Source organism: Oreochromis aureus, linkage group 3 (genome assembly GCF_013358895.1).
Source record: "Oreochromis aureus strain Israel breed Guangdong linkage group 3, ZZ_aureus, whole genome shotgun sequence".
Classification (NCBI taxonomy): Eukaryota; Metazoa; Chordata; class Actinopteri; order Cichliformes; family Cichlidae; genus Oreochromis; species Oreochromis aureus.
Genome location: NC_052944.1, coordinates 66,062,919 through 66,088,817, shown reverse-complemented (window position 1 = coordinate 66,088,817; position 25,899 = coordinate 66,062,919). Strand labels below are relative to the sequence as shown.

Sequence of the window (25,899 nt, the reverse complement as noted above, 5' to 3'; positions counted from 1 at the left end):
TAGACGCCCGCCCCCTTTCCAGGTGGCGCAATCAGTAATGACACGGCTCTGCAGCTCAAAGGTCGTGGGTTCAATCCCACCTTGGTCCACGTTTTTTTTTTCACTACAAATGAGTAGTGCAAAAACATACTATGTCTGCAACATCACAGTATATCTGTTATGTTATAGTATTACTACTAAGTCACAGTATTTCTGCCAATTCGTAGTATTCGTACTAAATCATACTACTCGTGCCAAATCATAGTATTCAAATCAAAATATAGTATTTGTACCAAAGCACTGTATTTGTACGAAGTATAGTATTTCTTCCAAATCATAGAATTACTGCAATTTCATAGTAATTTTGAGGAATCCCTTTTGTTATAGTATTACTTCTAAGTCATAGTATTTCTGCTTTGTCATAGTATTTGTACTGAAACATAGTATTTCTGCAAAATCATAGTATTACTGCTATTTCATAGTATTTGAGTGAAATTACAGTGTTTCTGCAAAAACATTGGTTGGTATTGGTTTTAGTTACCTTTAGCGTATGTGCTAATTAGCGATAGCTATGGCAGCCCAGTTATTTTATTGTTTTGGGCTTGTTCCTGCTTTGTTTTTTTCCCCCTGCAAATTTATGTGAATTTGTACACTGTAATATCGCTGTATTACGTAATGGCTAAGTAGGAGGCTGACTGTTACTAAGTGCATCAGTGTACATAGGTCATCTCTTGTGTTGGAGTGCCCTCTTGTGGCGCCTTTTGGGTAGTGCCTTAGTAAACGTGAACACTGCAAAGAAGTGGTATCAGACTGGTTTGTAGTGGAGGAATTTGTTGCCAGTTTCTTTCATCTTTAATCCGTATTCATGTTGTAATGTAGTAACTTTTGTGGCACAAATACCACAATATGGCAGAAATACTATGTTTTGGCACAAATACTTTGATTTGGTATACTTTAGCTTCTTCACCCCTTTTCAGCAAAATTGTCATTTTTTTTCACCCCATTTTAGGAGTTTTTCTAATATGGACCTCAGATTCTTCTTAACGCCCATGGCAGAAATACAGACAAGTACACAGCCTGATGAAGCAGACAGAGGCAGTACCTCTGATTGGTGAATTTGAGCAGAACCAGATTGTTCTGCCTCTTTTCAGCAGAAATTCTGCTCATTCACCTCTTTTCAGCGCAACGTCCTGCTTCTTTCCCTCTTTTCTGCAGAAATTCTGCTGAGTCACCTCTTTTCTGCAAAATTTTCAGCCTTTTCACCTCTTATCAGCACAATTCTCAGCAGCTTCTGCTAATTTCAGCAGAATTGTCCGTCTCTCCACCTCTTCTTTGTAAGAATGACTTTGGCTCAGGGAAATGAATAGCCGCCTTGAGACCAGGAGGGCCAGGTTCGAATTCTGCTCAGGACAATGTTTTTTTTCACCACCATACAACTTTTTGCAACTTTTCATCTTTTTCAGCTTTTCAGCAGACAGCTTCAGCGTTAAGGCATCCACACAGCATTTTCGCAGGAAATGCAATTTTTTCTAGTCTTTATTTTTATCTATTCCGTACGTTTTTTGGCATCTAACTCCTTCAAAACCGTTCAACTTAGAAAAACCATTCAAACACCGTTAGATTCCTCTTCTTTTGGACATGACTGCTTCTATTTTTCTCATTTATAACATTTATATTTTTAAAATTATTCAACTTTTTTCAACAAAAATTTCCCATGTATTTCAATGGGGAGACCCTTCAAATTCTCCTTCAACTTACTCCTCTTTAAACTGTATCTACTTCCACATACATTGACGTAGAGCCACCATTCAAACTTTAAAACGAAGACAAGACATTCAACTATTCAACTTGTATTTATCTTTTCAATATCTATTATACTTTTTCTTCAGTTCCAGTTTAAGTTTCATGATGTTTTTTCACCCGTTTCAGAGTTTATAATGGGTGTGTATGGGACGCAATGTTGCCGCTAGAGTGAGACAGCTCAACTGCTAGAGTGAGAGGAGCAAAAAAATTAATCTTAAAATCTTTTTTAAAACTGCTGCTGTGTCCGCGGCGTTTGGTCTACAGGAATGATTTTACCCTCAAAACGTAGCCATCGCTGTCGTCTTTCATCCAATGTGTTTACTATTGTCCTAGGTGTTATGGTTCTTTCATAAATGTCACCAATGCACAGCCTCCTCCCTCCAACTCTTCCATAGACTCTAATGTTAAAATGGCTCAGAAGGTTCGTTTGAAAATCAGAAGTACAGGCTGTCTTTACACTGTCACCATGTCCATATAATAAACTCCACAGGCATGAAAACTGAGACTTTGGTAGACTGGACATTGCTGCCGCTCACGGTGAAAGAATTATGTCGATATGACTTGTACTTTTCATTTGGGAATGATTTGTTTCGGGCTGACTTTTCTGTTCATTTTAAGCAGCAAAAGTGAGGTGCATGTCTGTGTGCGTGTGTATGGAGCCATTGGGTGCAGTCACTATAGCAACCAGGCTCACACCTGCCTGCCTAACGAGCTCTGTCTCTCACTCTGCCAAGATTCATCTTAAACACTTCTCTTTCAACTGCTGCTGTGTCCACAGTGTTTGCTCTACAGCCATCATTTTACCCTCAAATCATAGCTATTGTTGTTCTCTATCCAATAGCGTGTTTATAAAAGCTCAGAGATTTAAATCTTTACAACTGTGTGGATCCAAATCAAATCAAATCAAATCACTTTTATTGTCACGTCACATGTGCAGGTACACTGGTACAGTACATGCGAGTGAAATTCTTGTGTGCGAGCTTCTCAAGCAACAGAGTTGTGCAAAAATACAATAACGTAGAACAAGCAAAAATATAAGAATGGCTAATCTGAAAGTAATAAATATATGTACAATATATAAGAGTATATGCATTATTGGATGTGTATACTAAATATGTTTTTCTACGTGTGTGTGTGTGTGTGTGGGTGTGTATATACATATTTTACAAATGAAATAGAGTAAACAATAAAATAAGATATATAAAATGTACAGAGGTTGGTAGTCGGACATGTGCAAAACAGTGGCATTAATGTACAGTATGGAGTGCATAATGTTGAAGTTCCAGTAGTGAGGGTGAGGTGTCTATGACGTGTTCAGCAGTCTGATGGCCTGGTGGAAAAAGCTGTCTCTCAGTCTGCTGGTACGGGACCGGATGCTGCAGAACCTCCTTCCCGATGGAAGTAGTCTGAACAGTTTATGGCTGGGGTGACTGGGGTCCTTGATGATCCTCCCTGCTTTCCTCAGGCACCGCTTCCTGTAGATGTCTCGGAGGGAGGGAAGCTCACCTCCAATTATCCGTTCAGCACACCGCACTACTCTCTGGAGAGCTTTGCGGTTGTAAGCGGTGCTGTTGCCATACCAGGTGGTGATGCATCCAGTGAGGATGCTCTCAATGGCACAGCGATAGAAGGTCCTGAGGATGCGGGGCTCATGCCGAATCTTTTCAGTCTCCTGAGAAAGAAGAGGCGCTGCTGCGCCTTCTTCACTGTTTTGTTTATGTGTACTGACCATGTGAGATCCTCAGCCAGATGTACACCAAGGAAGCGGAAGCTGCTCACTCTCTCCACAGCGGCGCCTGCTGATGGTGATGGGGTGTGTACTTCCCTGCACCTCCGGAAGTCCACTATCAACTCCTTTGTCTTTGCGACGTTGAGGGTGAGATGGTTGTCTTGACACCAGTGGGTCAGGGCGCCGACCTCCTCCCTGTAGGCCGTCTCATCACCGTTGGTGATAAGACCCACCACTGTAGTGTCATCCGCAAACTTCACAATGATGTTGGAGTTTCTAGTGGCCGTGCAGTCGTAGGTGTAGAGTGAGTACAGGAGAGGGCTCAGTACACACCCCTGTGGAGCACCAGTGTTCAGTGTGATGGGGGATGAGGTGATGCTGCCCAGTCTGACCACTTGGCGTCAGACAGGAAGTTACGGATCCAGCTGCAGAGGGAGCTGCTCAGTCCTAGATCCTGCAGTTTCCTGTCCAGCTTCGAGGGAACGATGGTATTGAATGCTGAGCTGTAATCTACAAACAGCATTCTCACATACGTGTCTCTTTTCTCCAGGTGTGACAGGGCAGCATGGAGTGTCAGGGCTATGGCATCATCAGTGGACCTGTTGTGGCGGTATGCGAACTGTAGAGGGTCCAGTGAGTCGGGTAGTGCAGAGCAGATGAAGTCCCTGACCAGCTTCTCAAGCATTTGCTGACGATGGGGGTCAGGGCTACGGTCGCGCCAGTCGCTCACTGAGGAGATGGTGGAGGATTTGGGTACAGGGACGATGGTGGCCATTTTGAAGCAGGCTGGGACTACAGACAGAGAGAGGGAAAGGTTGAAGATGTGTGTAAACACTCCAGCCAGCTGAGCCGCGCATGACTTGAGGACGCGGCCGGGAATCCCGTCCGGACCAGTAGCTTTGTGCGCATGCTCACCCTCCTGAAGCACTTCCGCACATCCTCCTCAGACACAGTGTGCGCGCTGACGTCATCCGCGGTGCGCACACTGTCCGGGTCTCATGGTGTTCGCTGTGTCGAATCTAGCGCAGAATACGTTTAGATCCTCACACAGAGAGGCCGTGGTCTGCGGTGTGCTGGTTTTCCCTCTAAAGTCTGTGATTGTGTTTAGTCCCTGCCACATACTCCGAGGGTTGTCAAACTGTTGCTCCACCCTGTCCCTGTACTCACGCTTTGGCTGCTTTGATCGCCTTCCGGAGTTGGTAATGTGCATGTTTGTAGTCCGATGTGTTCGCGGAGGCAAAAGCGGTGCTCCGTGCCGCCAGTGCCGTGCGAACATCTCCGCGATAATCCAGGGTTTTTGATTTGGGAAGGATTTAACTGTTCTGGATGGGACGACATCTTCCACGCATTTCCTGATAAATCCGCAGACTGAGTCTGTGTACTCATCAATGTCTTTAGCAGCCACGTGAAACATTTCCCAGTCCGCGTGATCAAAACAGTCCCGCAGCGTAGACTCCGATTGGTCCGACCAACGATGCACCGCCCTCAGGGTTGGAGCTTCCTGTTTCAGCTTCTGCCTGTAGGCGGGTAGAAGCAGGATGGAGCGGTGATCTGATTGGCCGAATGGGGCGCGGGGGAGGGCTTTGTACGCGTCCCGGAAAGAGGTGTAGCAGTTGTCAAGAAGCCAGTCTCCACGAGTGTTGAAATGGATGTGTTGGTGGAGTTTTGGTGAAACTTTTTTCAGGCTACCCTTATTAAAGTCCCCGGTCGTGATAAATGCTGCCTCTGGGTGTGCGGTTTCCTCACTGCTGATCGCGCTGTACAGTTCCCTGAGTGCTCGGTCAGTGTCGGCTTGTGGGGGAATGTAAACAGCCGTAATAATCACTGCTGTGAATTCCCTCGGTAGCCAGAATGGCCGGCACTTAACCATCAGGTACTCCAGGTCCGGTGAGCAGAAGGATTTGACCGGTGCACGCTCGCATAATCACACCAGCTGTTGTTGATCATGAAACACACACCACCGCCTCTGCTTTTCCCAGTAAGCTCCTGTGACCTGTCCGCGCGGTGCACAGAGAACCCCGGTAGTTGTATTGTAGTTGTATTGCGGAGTCCGGTACCTTGTCCGATAGCCAGGTTTCTGGAGGGATCACATTTTAGTCATTCAGTGATTCAAAGAATATATGAACTTTTAATATTCATTCAGATGTTTTCTGACTCTGAATTTTCTTTTCTCATTACTTAGGTTTTTCTCATTTACAATTAAAACATTTTCAGCTATTTTCCAAATTCTGTGTGGATGTCAGCTTTTAGCAGTTCTGCATTTTTGTTTTCAGGTGCAAATTTCTGTATTTTTCATCTCATTCAAAATTTTTAACTTAAAATTCAGCAATTAATTCATTTCAGTGCATACATTCAGATTCAAGCATTCACACTGCAGTTTCTTCAGAAAATGCACTTTCTAGTTAGTGTGAATGCTTGTAAAAGCATTCACAGTATTGTTGTTGTAATCTTTATTATTAGTGTGAATGCTTGTAAAAGCATTCACAGTATTGTTGTTGTAATCTTTATTAGTGTGAATGCTTGTAAAAGCAAAAATTTCCCATGTATTTCAATGGGGAGACCCTTCAAATTCTCCTTCAACTTACTCATTTTTAAACTCTTATTACTTCCACATACGTTGACATAGAGCCACCATTCAAACTTTAAAACGAAGACAAGACATTCAACTATTCAACTTGTATTTATCTTTTCAATATCTGTTATACTTTTTCTTCAGTTCCAGTTTAAGTTTCATGATGTTTTTTCAGCCGTTTCAGAGTTTATAATGGGTGTGTATGGGACGGAATGTTGGGGCTAGAGTGAGACAGCTCAACTGCTAGAGTGAGAGGAGCGAAAAAATTAATCTTAAAATCTTTTTTAAAACTGCTGCTGTGTCCGCAGCGTTTGCTCTACAGGTATGATTTTACCCTCAAAACGTAGCCATCGCTGTCCTCTTTCATCCAATGTGTTTACTATTGTGCTAGATGTTATGGTTCTTTCATAAATGTCACCAAAGCACAGCCTCCTCCCTCCAACTCCTCCATAGACTCCAATGTTAAAATGGCTCAGAAAGTTCCTTTGAAAATCAGAATAGCAGGCTGTCTTTACACTGTCACCACGTCCATATAATAAACTCCACAGGCATGAAAACTGAGAATTCGGTAGACTGGACATTGCTGCCGCTCACGGTGAAAGAATTTTGTCAATACGACTTATACTTTTCATTTGGGAGCGATTTGTTTCGGCCTGACTTTTCTGTTCATTTTAAGCAGCAAAAGTGAGGTGCATGTCTGCGTGTGTATGGGGCCATTGGGTGCAGTCACTATAGCAACCAGGCTCACACCTGCCTGCCTAATGAGCTCTCTCTCTCTCACTGTGCCAAGATTCATTTTAAACACTTCTCTTTCAACTGCTGCTGTGTCCACAGTGTTTGCCCTACAGCCATCATTTTACCCTCAAAACGTCGCCATCGTTATTCTCTTTACAACACAGTGTCTTTCCAAGCTCAGAGATTTAAACTTTTTAAACTGTGTGGATCCAAGTGGAGGGATCACATTCTAGTCATTCAGTGATTCAAAGAATATGAACTTTTAATATTCAATCAGATGTTTTCTGACTCTAATTTTCTTTTCTCATTACTTAGGTTTTTCTAATTTACATTTAAAAACTTTTCAGCTATTTTCCAACTTCTGTATGAAAATTAGCTTTCAAAAGTTCTGCACTTTTGTTTTCAGGTTAAAAACTCTGTATTTTCCAGCTCATTCAAAATTTTTAACTTAAAATTCAGCAATTAATTCATTTCAGTGCATACATTCAGATTCAAGCATTCACACTGCAGTTTCTTCAGAAAATGCACTTTCTAGTTATTATTATCTATTCCGTACGTTTTTTGTAGTCCTACTACTTCAAAACCGTTCAACTTAGAAAAACCATTCAAACACCGTTAGATTCCTCTTCTTTGGACATGACTGCTTGTATTTTTTTTCATTTATAACATTTATATTTTTAAAATTATTCAACTTTTTTCAACAAAAATTTCCCATGTATTTCAATGGGGAGACCCTTCAAATCCTCATTCAACTTACTCATTTTCAAACTGTATCTACTTCCACATACGTTGACATAGAGCCACCATTCAAACTTTAAAACGAAGACAAGACATTCAACTATTCAACTTGTATTTATCTTTCCAATATCTATTATACTTTTTCTTCAGTTCCAGTTTAAGTTTCATGATGTTTTTCAGCCGCTTTCAGAGTTTATAATGGGTGTGTATGGGACGGAATGTTGGGGCTAGAGTGAGACAGCTCAACTGCTAGAGTGAGAGGAGCGAAAAAATTAATCTTAAAATCTTTTTAAAACTGCTGCTGTGTCCAATGGCGTTTGCTCTACAGGTATGATTTTACCCTCAAAATGTAGCCATCGCTGTCCTCTTTCATCCAATGTGTTTACTATTGTACTAGGTGTTATGGTTCTTTCATAAATGTCACCAAAGCACAGCCTCCTCCCTCCAACTCCTCCATAGACTCTAATGTTAAATTGGCTCAGAAAGTTCCTTTGAAAATCAGAAGAGCATGGTGTCTTTACACTGTCACCACGTCCATATAATAAACTCCACAGGCATGAAAATTGAGAATTTGGTAGACTGGACATTGCTGTTGCTCACGGTGAAAGAATTTTGTCAATACGACCTGTACTTTTCATTTGGGAACGATTTGTTTGTGGCTGACTTTTCTGTTCATTTTAAGCAGCAAAAGTGAGGTGCATGTCTGTGAGCGTGTGTATGGGGCCATTGGGTGCAGTCACTATAGCAACCAGGCTCACACCTGCCTGCCTAACGAGCTCTGTCTCTCACTGTGCCAAGATTCATCTTAAACACTTCTCTTTCAACTGCTGCTGTGTCCACAGTGTTTGCTCTACAGCCATCATTTTACCCTCAAAATATCACCATCGTTCTTCTCTTTCCAACAGCATGTCTTTCAAAGCTCAGAGATGTAAATCTTTAAAACTGTGTGGATCCAGTGGAGGGATCACATTTTAATTATTCAGTGATTCAAAGAATATGAACTTTTAATATTCATTCAGATGTTTTCTGACTCTAAATTGTGTTTTCTCATTTCTTATGTTTTTTTAATTTACAATTAAAACATTTTCAGCTATTTTCGAACTTCTCTGTGTAAACGTCAGCTTTTAGCAGTTCAGCACTTTTGTTTTCAGGTGAAAATTTCTGTATTTTTCATCTCATTCAACATTTTTAACTTAAAATTCAGCAATTAATTCTTTTCAGTGCATACATTCAGATTCAAGCATTCACACTGCAGTTTCTTCAGAAAATGCACTTTCTAGTTAGTGTGAATGCTTGTAAAAGCATTCACAGTATTGTTGTTGTAATCTTTATTATTGTGTGGATGCCGTCAAAGGGCTTCCACACTATTGAGTTCCTGTTTCTCTTTATTCTTTATCTTTCTACTTTATTCTTCTAGTTGCTCCGTATTTCGCCGATTAACTACTGCTTCAGTTTTCAGCCGATTTTCTCCGTTCAAACTCTAAACTGTTCTGCTATTTCTGCTAACGACTGCTATGACTTTTGGTGTTTATTACTATTATACTTTTTTAAAATATTACACTTTTTTCCTTTAATTTGTCCCATTGAAATGAATGGAAAACTTCTACAATTCTGCTAAAACTTGCTTGTTTTTGAAACTTAACTACTTTGTCATACTTTCACCTAGAAACTCCATTCAAACTTTAAAATGTTCTCAGATTATTGGGCTATTCCTGTCTGATTCAGCTTTTTCAGATCTTCTACCGTTTTAATTTTATACCTCTTTAAGTTTTCAGTTCCAAAATTGTGATTTTTCAGAAAATACATGCGTTGCTATGGTTGCTATGCAATTAACTCAGTGAGCGCTGGTCTGTTCTGAATTTTCTCTTCATGTCTGAACAACTTCTTGCTACTCGCTCAATTTCCACTCAACCCCCACAAATTGTACATCAAAACGTAGGTATTTTTGCTGGCTTTCAGACAATGTCACTATCTTTATTGTGAGATTTACCGCTTTTTCATAATTTGCCTCGGAGTGACACAAGGTCTCAATACTCCCATTCAAAGTCTATGGGGAGGTTTTGAAATTCAGAGCTGAAATTCTGAAACGGGAGGCATTTTCAAATCGCCATATCTCTTTAACAAAGCAAAGTTAGGACATGAGGCTTGTGCCAATATATCTTCAGACACTGCTGACACTCACAGTGGAAGCAGTTTTTAATTATATCTTACCGTTGAGCAATGAATTACGTTTGTTTGAGGGTGGAAATCTGTCCTTCTCTCAGTCTTCAAACTCTGGAAATGAAGCCGCTTTTCTCTCGTCATATCTCCGCGACGGAGGTAGAAAGAGCAATGAAAATCGCAGTCAAAATACACCAAAGTCCGCTGATTCACCCAGTACAAGAATTATGCTGCTAGCCCTCCTAGTTTTTGAGTTACACGACGCTTTTGTAACTCCAAAACGGCGCCGCCTCACCGCGATCTATTTCTGATTGCTGATGTCTTTGTTTTTCAGCCGCCCGCCCCTTTCCAGGTGGTGCAATCAGTAATGACACGGCTCTGCAGCTCAAAGGTCGTGGGTTCAATCCCACCTTGGTCAACATTTTTTTTTCTACAAATTTATACACTATCACAGACCTGTAATTTATATTGCTAATTTTTTCAGTACAAATGAGTAGTGCAAAAACATACTATGTCTGCAACATCACAGTATATCTGTTATGTTATAGTAGTACTACTAAATCACAGTATTTCTGCCAATTCAAGGAGGCTGACTGTTACTAAGTGCATCAGTGTACATATCTTGATGCATTCTCAATCATCCAGGAAAGTAAATCTCCAAAGTTTAATCTGTTCATCTGGACGATGCGTTTTGTGGGAGAAACATTTAGTCATCATCCAGTGACTTCTTCAGTCTCAGCTAACTGCAGGTTTCCCCAAACCTTATAAACAGTACATTTGCATAATGACTGAAACCAGCCCACTGTTCCTTCAGTTCCTACATTATGCAAATGTACTGTTTATAAGGTTTGGGGAAACCTGCAGTCAGCTGAGACTGAAGAAGTCACTTGGATGAGTGACGAAATGTTTCTCCCACAAAACGCTACGTCCAGATGAACAGATTCAACTTTTGGAGATCAGTGTACATAGGTCATCTGTTGTGTTGGAGTGCCCTCTTGTGGCGCCTTTTGGGTAGTGCCTTAGTAAACGTGAACACTGCAAAGAAGTGATATCAGACTGGTTTGTAGTGGAGGAATTTGTTGCCAGTTTCTTTCATCTTTAATCCGTATTCATGTTGTAATGTAGTAGTACCACAATATGGCAGAAACACTATGTTTTGGCACAAATACTTTGATTTGGTATACTTTAGCTTCTTCAGCTTCTTCACCCCTTTTCAGCACAAATTCCAGCTTTTTTGGCTGTTTTCAGAAAAAAAAAACCTCTTTTCAGCAGAAACTCTGCTGATTCATCTCTTTTCAGCGCAAGTTTCTGCTTCTTTGCCTCTTTTCTGCAGAAATTCTGCTGAGTCACCTCTTTTCTGCAAAATTTTCAGCCTTTTCACCTCTTATCAGCACAATTCTCAGCAGCTTCTGCTCATTTCAGCAGAATTGTCCGTCTCTCCACCTCTTCTTTGTAAGAATGACTTTGGCTCAGGGAAATGAATAGCCGCCTTGAGACCAGGAGGGCCAGGTTCGAATTCTGGGAATACTCCCCAATCAAAGGGAGGTTTTGAAATTCAGAGCTGAAATTCTGTAACGGGAGGCATTTTCAAATCGCCATATCTCTTTAACAAAGCAAAGTTAAAGAGCTATGAAAATCGCAGTGAAAGTTCACCAAAGTCCACTGATTCACCCAGTACAAGAATTATGCTTCTAGCCCTCCTAGTTTTTGAGTTACACGACGTTTTGTAACTCCAAAAAACGGCGTTTTTTGCCTCTCACCGCGATCTAATTCTGACTCGTCAAGTCTCTGTCTTTCAGACCGCTGCCCCCTTTCCAGGTGGCGCAATCAGTAATGACACGGCTCTGCAGCTCAAACGTCATGGATTCAATCCCACCTTGGTCCACATGTTTGGTTTTTTTTCACTACAAATTTATACACTATCACAGACCTGTAATTTATATTGCTAATTTATTACAATTCTGCAAAGTTTTATGATTTTAGCAGCTTTTCTAATATGGACCTCAGATTCTTGTTAACGCTCCATGGCAGAAACAAGTACACAGCCTGATGAAGCAGACAGAGGCAGTACCTCTGATTGGTGAATTTGAGCAGAACCAGGTTGTTCTTTCATTTCATTTCTTTATTTATTTCACACATGGTTCAACAGTGTTTCTTTTTCTACATACAGAACCTTCTGCCTCTTTTCAGCACAAATTCTGCTGATTCATCTCTTTTCAGCGCAACGTTCTGCTTCTTTCCCTCTTTTCTGCAAAATTTTCAGCCTTTTCACCTCTTATCAGCACAATTCTCAGCAGCTTCTGCTGATTTCAGCAGAATTGTCAGTCTGTCCACCTCTCCTTTGTGAGAATCAGTTTGGGTCAGTGAGATGAGTCGCTGCCTTGAGCCCCGGAGGGCCAGGTTCGAATCCTGCTCAGGGTGACATTTTGTTTTCACCACCATACAACTTTTCAGCTTTTTCAGCTTTTCAGCAGACAGCTTCAGCGTTAAGGCATCCACACAGCATTTTCGCAGGAAATGCAAATTTTTCTAGTTTGCACTGTTTTCCACTCTGGATGTTGTTTCTGTTCAGCTGTAAGTGTAAAAAGCTCCATTCTACAACCTGTTTGTGTTAGTTGTTCAATAGAAACATGATTTTGTGCTGATGTTGCACTTCTTTTATTCACAACCAAAGAGTTTTTAAAATCTTCATCAAATTGCATTTAAATTACTTTTTGAATATAACTTTAAATACTTAGATTTAAAGTTATTCTAAAAGTTTAAATAAAAGATCAGTATTGCTTAACTGCAAAACATTTTGGGTGCAGTGTAGGGCTGCCACGATTATTCGACTAGTCACGATTACATCGATTATCAAAATCGTCGACGACTAATTTAATAGCCGACGTGTCATTTGAAGCTTTGTAAGATCCTGAAAGACGCAGGAATAAGTAGTAGGATTTAAGAGTGTAATAACGGACTGAAACAGAAGATGGCAGCACTGCATGTACAAGGATGCACACTGCACCAAACGCTGAAGAAGAAGAAGAAGAAGCAGTCTCTGGTGTTGTAGCTGTGTCCAAATTAATGGGCTGCATCCTCCTGAGGACGCATTTGTAGACCTATTACGTCACAGCGACGCAACGAAGGCTGTCCAAATTTGTCGACTCCTCCAAATGCAGCCGACAAATGCGTCCTCCTTTTCCCCAGATTTAAAGGATGGGACGGGTGTGTCCTTTACCATATCCCAGAATTCATAGCGGGCTCAGCCAATTCCAGTTTCCAACAATGGCGGCTGCTACTAAGTTTTAATATTACTCTTATTTTGTGACCCAGAAAGATTAATAAACTTTTAACACATTTTCAGGCGAGAATGTAGCTGTGTAAACTTCAAATATCTGCTCGGTTTATCAAGACATCACATATTTGTAAAACTGCTCAGACGTTTTCAGAGACATCTGTTACCCACCAGCTCGATAGCTGACGGGGAGGTCGAGGGTCACTGAAGCCGCTGAGAACAGCGGACTCCCGGCACATCATTTTCAGATCAACGCGGTCTTTCGCTACTCAGGTTAAACATGATATATAAGTCACTTAGACAACTTAAAAAATGTTATTGTTGGGCTTTTTTTCAGTGTTTTATTTGTTCCTGAGTAAATCGGTTTGGCTGAGATTAAAGTTACAGTTTTCACACAGCTGAATAGAGACAATCTGCATATTTCATTAAAAGTTTAATAAACTATCATCTTGTCGTTGTGTTTACTTAGCACATACCTGAAACACTTCAAGCTGTAAGCTAATGATAGTTATATAAGAGCAGATGCATGCTGGTGCAATAAGCTGTACGTTTTACGTCCAATGGATGATGATCTGACTAGTCGACTATCAAAATAATTGTTTGTGACAGCCCTAGAGCGGTGTATTTTTTGCATAATAGAATATCTTTAATGTTTTGTTTTTTAAAAGTTGAGGATGAGCGGTATCGTGCCATCTCTAGTTTAAATGTATAGTTAGATCACCTCCACAAATCAGGACGCCTTTAGACTGACTAATCATCAACTCTATCATCTTCCTGTAAAAAGAAGAAGTGCTGCAGGTGGAATATAAATGCCAGTCGGAGTGAATTCAGTCCCTTCTATCTTTCCCCTCATCAAAATGGATCTACCCTCATGTTTTTCTTCACACCATGTTAGATATCAAAATGTCAACCCCCCTCTTGGGTTTTGATTTATGTGATGAGAAGAACACCTCAGTGAAACCCATCATTTGCAGTTTTTTATGTTCTATGTCATCTAGATGTGTCTCTTGTAAATATACAATATCTGCCTTCTGTTTTTTCATCTTAGATAACATCTTGAAGCGTTTGATAGGGTTGAATATTCCACGGATGTTGAAGGAAATAATATTTAGTCTTTCATGTACCGTATCTAACAAGAAACAATAACTGCTACATTCAGCCTCTCTGGAAACAGTGCACAAGTAACTAAAAGAAAGTAACTTTGTAGTAAAAACCAAGAACTCTTCTGGGAACATATATTTGCGTAATCAGAGTGGAAAACGGTACTGTACCTTTTGCTTGTAAGTACTTTTTGTTATGATTATTGTGTAGACCTGGAGCTTGTCTCTGATAGCTGGATCAGCTGCTCCATAGGATCCACTGAGGAGGGGGGGGGGGTGACCTTGACTGGTCTTTTTTTAGCCTCCTCAGGTGAGTGGCAGAGCTCATAGAGCACCCAGAGCCTGGATACTGTTTCTGGAAGCAGATTTTGTCTTTCTTCATCCATGCTTTATGTTGACTGTCCTCTTTTGTTTTGTAGTGGTGAAATTTGATCCTCGATCATCATCGATCTGGGTCTCTCATTGAGGCAGGCTTGGGGGCGAGTGCTCTGTGAGCCCTTTCAGTGTGCAGCTCAGTGTCCAAGTTTTCTCTGATGAGTTTCTCCCCCAAACTTCTTGCCGAGTCCCCCTCTTCATTTTCTGGGACATTATATATCCTAATGTTGTCTCTCCTGGCTCTCCCCTCATGGTCAATGACTTTTTCATCGTGTCGGGCTTGAGCTTTAAGCACGTGTTTCATCACCTGCTCCAGTATCTGAGCTCTGGTTTGGCTGCTTCACTGCGGTCTTCCACCGATTCTCCTGTTAGTCTTATGAATTTCACCTTTTATATCGTCAAGCTAAGTGTTGTTCTCCTTTCAGAATTCTTGAATTCCTAGTAAGATTATCTCCATGGTTACTCCAGCAGGTTGGATGCCTCATGTTGTCTTTAGCACTACCGCTGCGTAGCAGGCCCCATGTGTTGTCATCCATTTTGTTTAATTGCGTTAGGTTTTTCTTACTGTTTTCTCTTGTGTCCATTGCTATCCTGCTTTTGGAGTGTCTTTAACATCACACAGGTTTTAAAATCTCAATTTGCAGCATTTGTTGTCTTTTTTAATTGGAGGAGTTGTGTCTCTGTGCAGCCATCTTGAGAGACGGTGGAAACGGAAACTGAATAACATGATTTCTTTGGCTAACAGCTGTGCTTATAGAAGTTAGAGCTTAGAAGCCTGAAACATATCTGTGTGAATTGCCTCGGCCCTTCCAGCATGTTTTTAAGTGCATCAGTTGTTTGGGAGCTGTTTGCTGAGCCTTTAGTCGTTGGATCGTCGCTCTCTGTGCCAAACCTGGAAACTGAAATGGAGCCACTGACTGTGCTGTAAACACACTGTGAGCGTTTTGTTGCTTCTCTGTTTCCTGTATTTCTAAGGATTGTGTTTGTACTGCTTGTAGGGATTGGAGTCAGGGTGGACAGAGAGAGATTATGAGATATTTGTCAGGCTGTGATTCTGACTGATACCTCTGCATGTCACTGCACTCCGTCCTGATATCAGTGATGTCTTTGTGGAAAATAATGCCAGAGGAAATAAAAGCATACATGCTCCAGCAGAATCAGATTTTCATTAGCATGTTAGCACCAAACTGCAGTGAGTGAGTCAGGTCAGCTACAAGCTGCAGACACACCTGTGAGTCCATCAAACTTGACAGTAAATTAAGAATGAAGTCCTCATCAGCTCGGCCATCTTTAGAAGCTGCCCAGGAAATGAACTGCACATGTGCACTGGCTCCATGCGTGGGGTTGTCCTGCATAGTCAGTGGTGTCAGTAGATCATTAAGAAAATAATATGTAACTAGATTACTTTGAAGGTGCAACCATGGATGACAAAGGTGGGTGGAGTCTGCTCTCAGACAGCGAATAACCAACAATTTGCTGACCTGTATCAGTGATCATCTTTTTGTTGCCCGGTCCTCGGTGGATGCTGTCACTTCCTCTGACACTGACTCGCCGTCTGTCTATCAAAAATCAGACATGAAAATCTAATTTGCTCTAAACTCTCTGACTGTTACTAATATCATCACAAAATCTGCAATAACTGCTGGAGATGGAGATGAAGCTTCAACCTGCAGAAAATAGTTTATTAAAAGCAGTTTGAATAAACCCAAGGCTCAGAGCAAAAGAGACAAAAGCACCCCCAAGTGGTCAGACTGTAGACAAACAGAATAAATCCTATCAAAGACAGACACGCTGGAAGCATCTTTTCTAACACTCCAGTATTTATTAGCATTTATTATAAATTTATTGTGACTTTGAAGACGTTCAGTGTTTCCTTTGGTATAACGGAGGTCTGACTACAGTCCAGTAAACACACTGATTAGGATTATAGATTAAACTGCAGTAATACTTTCACAGTGTGCAGTGTTGCACAGGTCAGAGTGGTTTTACACTGCAATACTCAACAACAGGAAACTATAAGAATTTGTTACTCTTATAATGAACATAGAAGAAGAAAAACATTTTTCATTTGGAGTTGATGAATATAAATGAATTTGAACTTTACAAACCAATCAAAGACAAACTGATCCATGTGAGTTTATAACAATATTCAAAGGCTGCTGCTGGACACACAGGAGACATCATTTTCACTTGCTGTCACCTGGATCTGGAGTCATAAACACTGAAGCCCAGAACATTAATACAAATCTGTTTCTGCCAACTAGTGATAAACCTGCAGACTAATGGCTCAGAAAGCTAAAATGAGCCAATCATTTCTTTGTTTAGTTCCCCTGAAATGAGATCTGATATCAGCAGCTCTGAGTTCATTCATCATTATTGTCCAGTGATGAGATTTTGCTCTGTTTGGTGACAGTCAGCAGGTTTTTCCTGCATGTGGACGTGAACAGTCGTACCTGACAGCAGCAGGTAGCAAACAGAGATCATCTTTCCAGCTGGAACTCTTCACTGAGCTGAACTCATTCAAAATGTTCTGGATTCAAAACAGGAAACAGTCCAAATGTGTGTCTTCACTCTGACTCTGGATCAGATCTCAGTGACAGACTGTGGACATTATGGAAGCCTAAATGTGACACCATCTTCCTCCTTCATCTGTAGATTAAAGCCAAACAAAGATTCTCATTCAAAGTCTGCAGGTCTGAGAGAGACTCAATCGTTGTGTCATGTCAAACACAGTAAGAGGAGCTGAAGCAAAGATGTGAAGAGCAGATGTTCATCAGATTATGACCTCACTCTGTTTTGTCTTCATGTACATTCAGTCTGTGTTTATAATGCAGACTTTCTGCTTTTATAATAACACATTTTATATTTTGTGTAATCACAGACTGGCTGACTGTGGACTCTCAGAGACTCACTGTGAAGTTGTGGCCTCAGCTCTGAAGTCCAACCCCTCCCATCTGACAGAGCTGGACATGAGTGGAAACGAGCTGCAGGATTCAGCAGTGAAGCTTCTGTGTGCTGGACTGGAGAGTCCAAACTGTCGACTGGAGACACTGAGGTGTGTTCACTGACTGCAGCTGTTGTTGTTTTTCTATATTTCAGGCTGCAGAGACTTTGAGCTTGTGTGGAAACAGAGAGAGAGAAGAAAGACATGAATGTCAAAGCTAATAAAGGTGAAGTTAGGAGCTGTGATGATGTTCATGTATCAGAAGCTGATCTGGCTGCTACAGAGACGACCCACACAGCTGCTGTGGTGAGGTGTGTGTTAGAGCAGAGGAACACAGAGCAGCCCAACACGGGCCCAAACATGACAACAAAGCAGGATTCAGGCTCTGTGAGAGGATTTCAAACAGAAGCTGGAGAAGAGAAAGGACTCTGTTGGAATGACTACAGAAAGAAGGCAGCTGAGACCAGTCCAAGTGTTTCCATGGAGACCAGTCTAACATTCATTTATACACTAACGCACAGAAGTGAACGGATCCATAGTTTCAAATGTAGAAATAGTTCTCAGTTCATTTACAGAGTTTAATACAGTTCATGAGGAAATGTTCAAAACAGCAGCTGAGAAGAAATCTGCTTCACAAAGTTCGATCAATTCCAATAGTTTGTGATGCACTTGAACGCAGCGTGAGCAGTTCACTGCCCAACCCCACAGAGACTGTCAGTCTGGACTTTCCTTTATTTCTATTGGCTGTCAGTGAGATTTCAGAGCAGTCAGAGACTGTGGGTCTGTGTATGAAGTATAATTCATGTGCAGTTGTTGAAGCTGTAGAATGAGAAAGTTTTGGGTTATTTCCTGCTTTCATTGTCCTGCTCGTGCTGATGAAAATGCTTATTGATGTGTGAATTCATTCCTCAACGCTCGATTCTGCCTGAACAATGTGAAACCTCTGCTTTTCTTTTTTTTTTTTTTTTGTTGGTGTAACACAATTCAACGCACTGAAGCATCGACTTGTTCCATTATCAACAATGAAAACAGGAAACAGAGACAGCTGGCCTTCAAAGTAAAAGCTGCTCCTTTTGAAACATGTTGGCGGTAAAATGTAAGAAGAGCTGAAGCACATCAATGATCTACGTGCCAAAATATTAAACACAGGTGATATATTTGTGTGAGTGTTGCACAGCTGATGGCCGATGGCTGCGCCTGCTGGAGTGTTGAGATTCAGGTGTAGATGTAATCATGTACATATAGCACAATTGCTTGTCCGAGATCAGCTGATCAGAGTCAGGCCAATCAGCTCTGAGCTTGCTCAGTCTGAGTTATGGAGGTGCATACTACAATTCACCATGGCAACGAGTAAATAAAGAGCAGAGGCTCCGTGTGAATCCAGAGGAGCAGGAACATGAATAATGACAGTAGATGTTTGTGTGAAAGTGCTGGAAGCAAATTAGTGTGTGATGTTCTTTCAGTGTTGCACTTTGTAGGTCTCCTCTCTTCAGGAACTCTCTCTGCAGGAGGGGGAGATATAGGAGAGGTGGAGGAAGATCTCAGCCTGGGCGTCTATTGTGTTGTGTAGTCTGGAAGATGAGTGGATGACGGGGTGGGTGCAGTTTTCTCTGTGGTGGGGTCAGGTGGACCGTCCCGGGCTCTGTGGTGCCGGGCGGCGCTGTTGAACTGGGCCCCAGTCCGGATGGGCCTGGGCCCCCTTTCCCTGGCGGGTTGCAGAGTATGGGGGTGCCTACTGGGGTCAGCGGGGGAGCTGGCCCCAGGGAGGAGCCACTTGCCCCTCCCTTCCTTCCCTCCCCATCTCCAGCTGCCTCCCTCTTCCTTCTCCACCACAATCACCCACACATGCAGGGCCTTGGGGTAGGGGTGTGTCACCAGGGTGCAGAGGAGACATCCCCCCCCTCTGTCCCCTTCTGGCTGCCTGTGCCTCAATTTTATCCCACAACTTAGACATTCACATTACTCACACTCTCATTACACATACATATAGGATCTTGGGGGTGGGCACGCTACACGGACTCCAAAAGACCATCAGGGTGTACACCTCACCCCTGGGGTCGTTGCCCACCTCTCAATTTTAAATACACCTAGACATTGAGGGCTAGCAGGAGGGGCTATGCGCTTACCTGCTGCTCTCTGGCAGGTAGCTCCATGCCCTCCTGGGTTTTAAATGCACCTTAGAACACACATACATCAACACTACATATGAGCGGGTGGAGGGAGGTTTGGAGTCTTCCTACACCCCCGTTCTCTGCGGCCTGCTGGAGCGGGGGGGCTGGGAGGAGGAGTTGGCTGTCCGACTGGGGTCTGGAATGTGGGGCCTCCCTGCTGCTGCCGAGCCGGGGCGGTCTGCTTCTCTCCACCCCAGGGAAAAGGGTAACACCACCTGGGTCTGGGTGCAGTTTCCCCCTCCAGGGGCAAGGGTACCTAGACCCGGGGCTTAGAGTACGCTTGGGGAGTGTGATTGTGTGTACAGCATCTCTTTATGTCCGTCTCCACGTTGGGTGAGTGTTGAGTAATTGCATATGAGAGCATGAGGGTGGGAATGGATGTTTGTATCTGTGTGTGCCTGTATGTCTGTGTCTATATGTCAGGTTGGGTATCAGACACCTTCATTACATGAAGGAACCTTTTAAATACAAGTGCGCTCATGCTCACAGGTGTACACACGGGTGCTCACACACACAAACTACACCCTTTTTGGCTCCTACCTCAAAGCACACTGTGCGCTGTCGATCTTACGTGCTGCACAATAATATTTAATATTTAGTATTTACTGTTATATTCACATATATCATCGTGATGTTGTGTATTATGTTGCTCTTTTTTTTCTTCTGCTTGCTTTCTTTTTTCTTTCTCAACAGGTGATCCAGGTGATCGAGATATGTATTTTTTGTCTACTTATTTTGTTGGTTTTTGTTTGTTGCCCTTTTTCCCCGTCCCTCTTCTCAGCTGTTTTTCTTTCCCTCTTTCTTTCTCCCCTTTCTTTTCCCCAGTCAAGTCTGTCCTGTATTTAGGAAGTGAAAATAAAATAAAATAAACAATAAAAGCAAAGGTGAATCAAATGGACCATTACGGCAAGGCTGGGATGGTCCATTTGGTAAAGTAAATCTGTTGGGCATCTTTCTTCACCTTTAGACAATAATTCTGATGGCAAAAGAACCAAACGGGACAGGCAAAAAAAAAAAAAAAGTGTTGCACTTTGTAGACGCTCCCTGAGCACTGGTCTCACAGCCAGCTGCACATAGAGACCAGTGTTGTTAGTCCAGGTCAGAAGATGACTTGTTGGAATGAAAATGAGCTTGTAGTTTGTCTGCTTTAATCATGTGACTGGAAAAAGGTGTTGGACTTCAAATATGTCCGTTTCTTTCACACTTCACCTTTAAAAGTGAAGCCATGTGGTTCCTGGAAGGAAAAACACGACTTTTTCAAGTCTTTGTCCTGTTTTTATGATAAATGTACGACTTTAATGTGAAACATTCAGAGTTTTTTCTCTTGTTGTGTTTGTTTGAAGCTGCTTCCTGTTGGCTTCAGCTGTTTGGAGTTTCCATTTTCTAAACTTCTACATTCTGAACCTTCTTCAGCTCTGAACAGATGATGAAACACTGAATGATTTCAAGCACTTTGTCCAATAAACTTACATCTTTCATTCTTTACACAGATTGAGGGGCTGTGGTTTGTCAGAGATCAGCTGTGATTATCTGGCAGCAGCGCTGAAGTCCAACCCCTCGTATCCCACAGAGGTGGACCTGAGTGGAACCTACAGCAACCTGAAGGATTCAGGAGTGAAGCATCTGTGTGATTTTCTGGAGAATCCACGATGTCGATTTGAAACTCTGAGGTCAGTCAGCATGTTTTAGTTGTGCTGAGATGAATATGATGTGAAAGTTGTGCTGACACTAAACTGCAGACATCAGGCTGATATTATACTGATCCACACTGAGGATCTTCATGGTAAAGTCTGTTTTCTTCTTCTCTGGTTTAGTCCATTGACTGCAGCAGAACAATGTTCACATTTCAAACAGTGATACTCAACGTATGGCCCGCGGCCCACACGCGGCCTGCCCACCTTTCCTAATTCAGAGAGAGGGGACCCTGATTAACTGTGTAGCTTCTTCCTCACAGTTCTAAGTATCAGACACAACAATGAATAATCCACAGCTGACTGTCTTTAGCAGGTCAAAGGTCACGGCACACAGAAATCTGTGAAACAGTTTGGAGCTACAGAAACAGGTCCATACAGACTGAAGCGTGTCTCCTTTGCATCTTCTATATTTGATATTGAGAGTTTCCAGAAGAGCAAACATCAAACATGCCTCCAAACATGTGACGAGTCAGACTGACATCATTTCTACAGAGACCAGTGTGAGCTCTTAGCAGGTCACTTCAATAAGAAGGACAAACAGTGCAGCAGGAATGACTAAACCCACTAACAGTCTGATATCCCCGTGTTCCTGTTGTTCTACAGCATCATCATTAGGGACGGGTATCGTTTAGGTTTTATCCGATACCGGTGCCAAACCGGTACTTTTGAAACGGTGCCGGTGCTTAAACGGTGCTCAAACCGGTGCTTAAAGAATGGAGAACACAAAATTGGTCCAAAAACCTCTCATGTTCAGCTGTTTCTTTTGTAAAAAGATAACAATGTTAGCCTTTTCTGCAGCTATAGGGCATATATGGTCTCACTCTTGGCTGGAAGCAGTGCTTAAACAATGGAAAAAACACAAACTTTGTCCAAAAACCTCTCATGTTTAGCTGTTTTCCACTTTTTCTTTGGTCATTTTAGCCTTTTTGGCCAGGGTGAAGGGAGCAACTGCCATCAAACAAGAAGACAGCCGCATGTAACTACGACGGTGTTTGCTAGTTCACCTTACATGCATTAATGTAATAATGTGGTTAGTGTACTCAACGTAAATTACACACGAACAACATGAAGCTACTCACGCAGAGGAGAACGGCTGCTGCTGCCGTCATCATCCTCATCATTTCTGCTACACTGGCAGGGCTAGGGGCCAGGACTCTACTCTTCGTGTTTTGGGGGATGTTGCTAACTCCGGGTCCAATAACAGGCACCACACCCGCAGTAGATGTGCACGATGTGAGGTCTCGCAGCAAGCTATATTTCTCGGCTTTTAACAAAATGCGTCGTCAGGTGTTTCATCAGATTTGAGGTGTTACCTCCTTTGACAGTATCACAGTATCAGCTTAAAGCACTTGTTGCAGGCTGCTGAGTTTGCATCTTTTGCTGCGAAGTACAGCCAGACTTTGACCGCTTCGCCTTGGGTATTTTTAATCTGTAGCTCTGCTCTAAAAGGACGTACGTACCTGGACCCGCCTACTATCCTCGGAAACGTAAAATGTAGTGCTGTCAAAATTATCGCGTTAATTGTTAAGATCAATGCGAAATGTTTAACGCGTTAAAAAAATGTAATGCTGATTTTTTTTTTTATCAATTTCCTGTAATCTAAAACCTTTAAACGCATGAGCACCTCTGGAGGGGCAACAGTGTGCTATGCTGGCGTTTGGCCTGACAGAAATGATTAGAAGAAGAAGAAGTGACACCATGCTACTATCTAGCTAACACTAGCTAACACACGTAAGCATGGATGAGGGTGGACTTTTGGGTGGAAAGTTTCTCTTTAAGAAGTTGCCTGATGGCTTGTTGGACAAAACGAGAGTAAGATGTACAATTTGCAAAGCTGAATTCAAGTACCACAGAAGCAGTTCATCACTGCCGCATCACCTGAGAGCAAAACACCCAACTGAATCCACCTCTACGGGACCTCGCCAGTCTACGCTTCAGGAGTATGGTGCTCGTGGACGAATAACAAAAAATGTGAGAGAAAAATTAACCAATTCCTTGGTTGTTTGGATAGCTAAAAACTGCCGACCAGTTAGCATAGTAGAAGATGATGGACTGAGAGAAGTCATTCGTGCTGCATCAGGAGATGAGTGTTACAATCTGCCCTCGAGAGGAACCATTGTGTCGAGACTGCACACTTTGTATGGGGACCAGAGGGCTCAGCAGTCCAGCAAGCTTGTGCAAGTAAGTAAACGTCGCTCTCACCGGAGACCACTGGACTTCGGTGAACAATGATAATTACTTGGGGGTCATGGCGCATTTTATTGATAACGACTGGACTATGCAATTGTTTGCACTAACAGTGAGTAAAACTGAAGAGAGACACTATGCTGAGGCGTGTGCTGACCATATTCTGAGTGTTGCAAACGAATGGGAAATCAAGGACAAGGTAACCACGCTTGGCACCGACAGTGCTCGTAACATGGTTGCAGCCGCCAGACTACTTCCATTTGAACACATGCCCTGCATGGCCCACATTCTGCAAAGAACGGTCACAGTTTCTCTTAATGACAGCGCATTTGAAAGGGCTCTGGCCAAATGTCGCAAGATTGTTGGACATTTTAAGCATAGTCCAGCAAACGCTCAGGAATTAAAGGCACAGCAAGCTGCACATGGACATCAAACAGAACCGCTTGTTCAGGACGTTCCAACAAGATGGAACTCCACCCTAGAGATGATCAAGCGGATCCAGAGAAACAAATCTGGGCTGACCACCATCCTGACTCAGCCAAACAGCAAGGTGACCATGTTGACTGACCAGGAGCTTGACAGACTGCAAAAGCTGGAGGAACTACTTGAACCTTGCAGGTAAATCATTTTGTTTCTCATGACTGTGTGTCTATCTTTGTGTTCTAGCTTTGTTTTCAAATATGTTCTCCACCTCCACCTCTCTGTGTATTTTCATATGTGGTATTTATGTTTGTCTCTGTGTGATTAATAGAAAAATACAGACTTGATCTTTCTATTACAGATATGTTACCGAACTGCTGGGGGGAGAGCGGTATGTCTCCTGTTCCATGGTGTTGCCAGCCTTGTGTCATTTGTTCAGGATTATGGAGCCCTCAGATGATGACCCAGTCTACGTTTTGAGGTTTAAGAAGGTTTTACCACAGACCTAGTTTCAGCAGAGGGACAGCAGCAATCTCACATGGCTGAAGATTGCTACTGCCCTTGATCCCAGGTTTAAAGACCTTAAGTGCCTTTCCAAAGATGAAAGAAGAGAGGTGTGGGCATCAGTACATGACCTTCTTATGGCAGAGACGGATGCACACCAACCATCTGCTCAGACAACAGAGGAACCATCACCAAAGAAGAGCAAGATGTCCATCTCCTTGCTGAGTTCTCCTGATTCAGATACAGAGGAAGAGGAAGATGCTATAGACTGCTGTCTGAATCTGTACAAAGCAGAGCCCAAAATTGACATAGGAGAGTGTCCACTACAGTGGTGGTTAAAGGGAGAAGGCGCACATGCCAGGCTGGCACCTATTGCACGCAAGTACCTGTCAACCCCAGCAACCACAGTGCCTTGTGAGAGATTATTCTCACTCTCAGGTCACATCATTCAAAAGAAGCGTGCTTCTTTGTCATCAGACAATGTAAACAGAATAGTCTGCCTCAGTAACCGGCTGAGTGCAAAGAAGGACTAAGCCAGATTGCTCCTTTAAAGTGAAAAATGTTCAACATTCTGGGTTTTCAGCTGTGTCTTTTTGTGTTTTAAATACTGAGTTTTGTCCACCCTTTATTGTTATGATATTCACTTTAACCTTTAGGCCTGGGTTCGGTCACCGTTGATGGCCTTAAAGGTGTTTTGTAAGTTTTCACTGTGTTAAAGATTGATGAAAACTATTAAAATTCTCTTTGAATTTCAGCATACATTCTTTGTGTTTATTCTGCATTTACTTCATTGTGTTGCATAAATGTCTGTTACAATCTTAAAATATAAAGTTGAAAAAATGTAATTGGAGCCAGGCCATTGATCAAGTAATTGCGATTAATCGCAATTAATAACAGAAAATTGTGAGATTAGTTAGTTAATTTTTTTTAATCTATTGACAGCACTAGTAAAATGATTGTCTAGAATCGAAAGTGTATCACAGCTCAGGAAAAAAAAAGCACCGAAATAAAGCACCGAAATGTGCGCTGCTTTTCGGTCTGGTTACTACCGTTTATGTCATGGCACCGGACACCGGTACCCATCCCTAATCATCATTAATGCTGCTCCACCACCATCACTGCAGTTGACCAATCAGCTTCTGTCACGTCATGTGACGCTCTGTGACTCAGACTGGAGAAATGCTAAATGGCTAACCTGAAGCTAACCAGAGAAACAGTCAAAGTACTGATGATTCCTACAAAGTGTGTGTGTTCAGTATGAGATGAGTGTGAATGAAACCATGGAGGAGCGGGCCGTGGCTGCTCTCACACACGTTTGCTGCAGGGGCGGATCTACAGAAATGTTCTTAGGGGGCAAAATCAAAGCCGTTATTGTTGACACATGTGCAGCTGTTACATCCTGTAATATGCATTAAATATGGTTCAAATACATTAAATGCATTAAATATACATGTTTCATATAAATATAGTCTACAACTGTATTTTCTTCAGCCCACATAATGAAACAGTTC

General features: G+C 42.3%; 1 pseudogene; it reads left to right on the top strand.

The window, feature by feature from the left end:
• The window catches only part of LOC120437349, a 58,729-nt pseudogene that overhangs the window by 18,716 nt on the left and 14,114 nt on the right, over window positions 1–25,899 (top strand).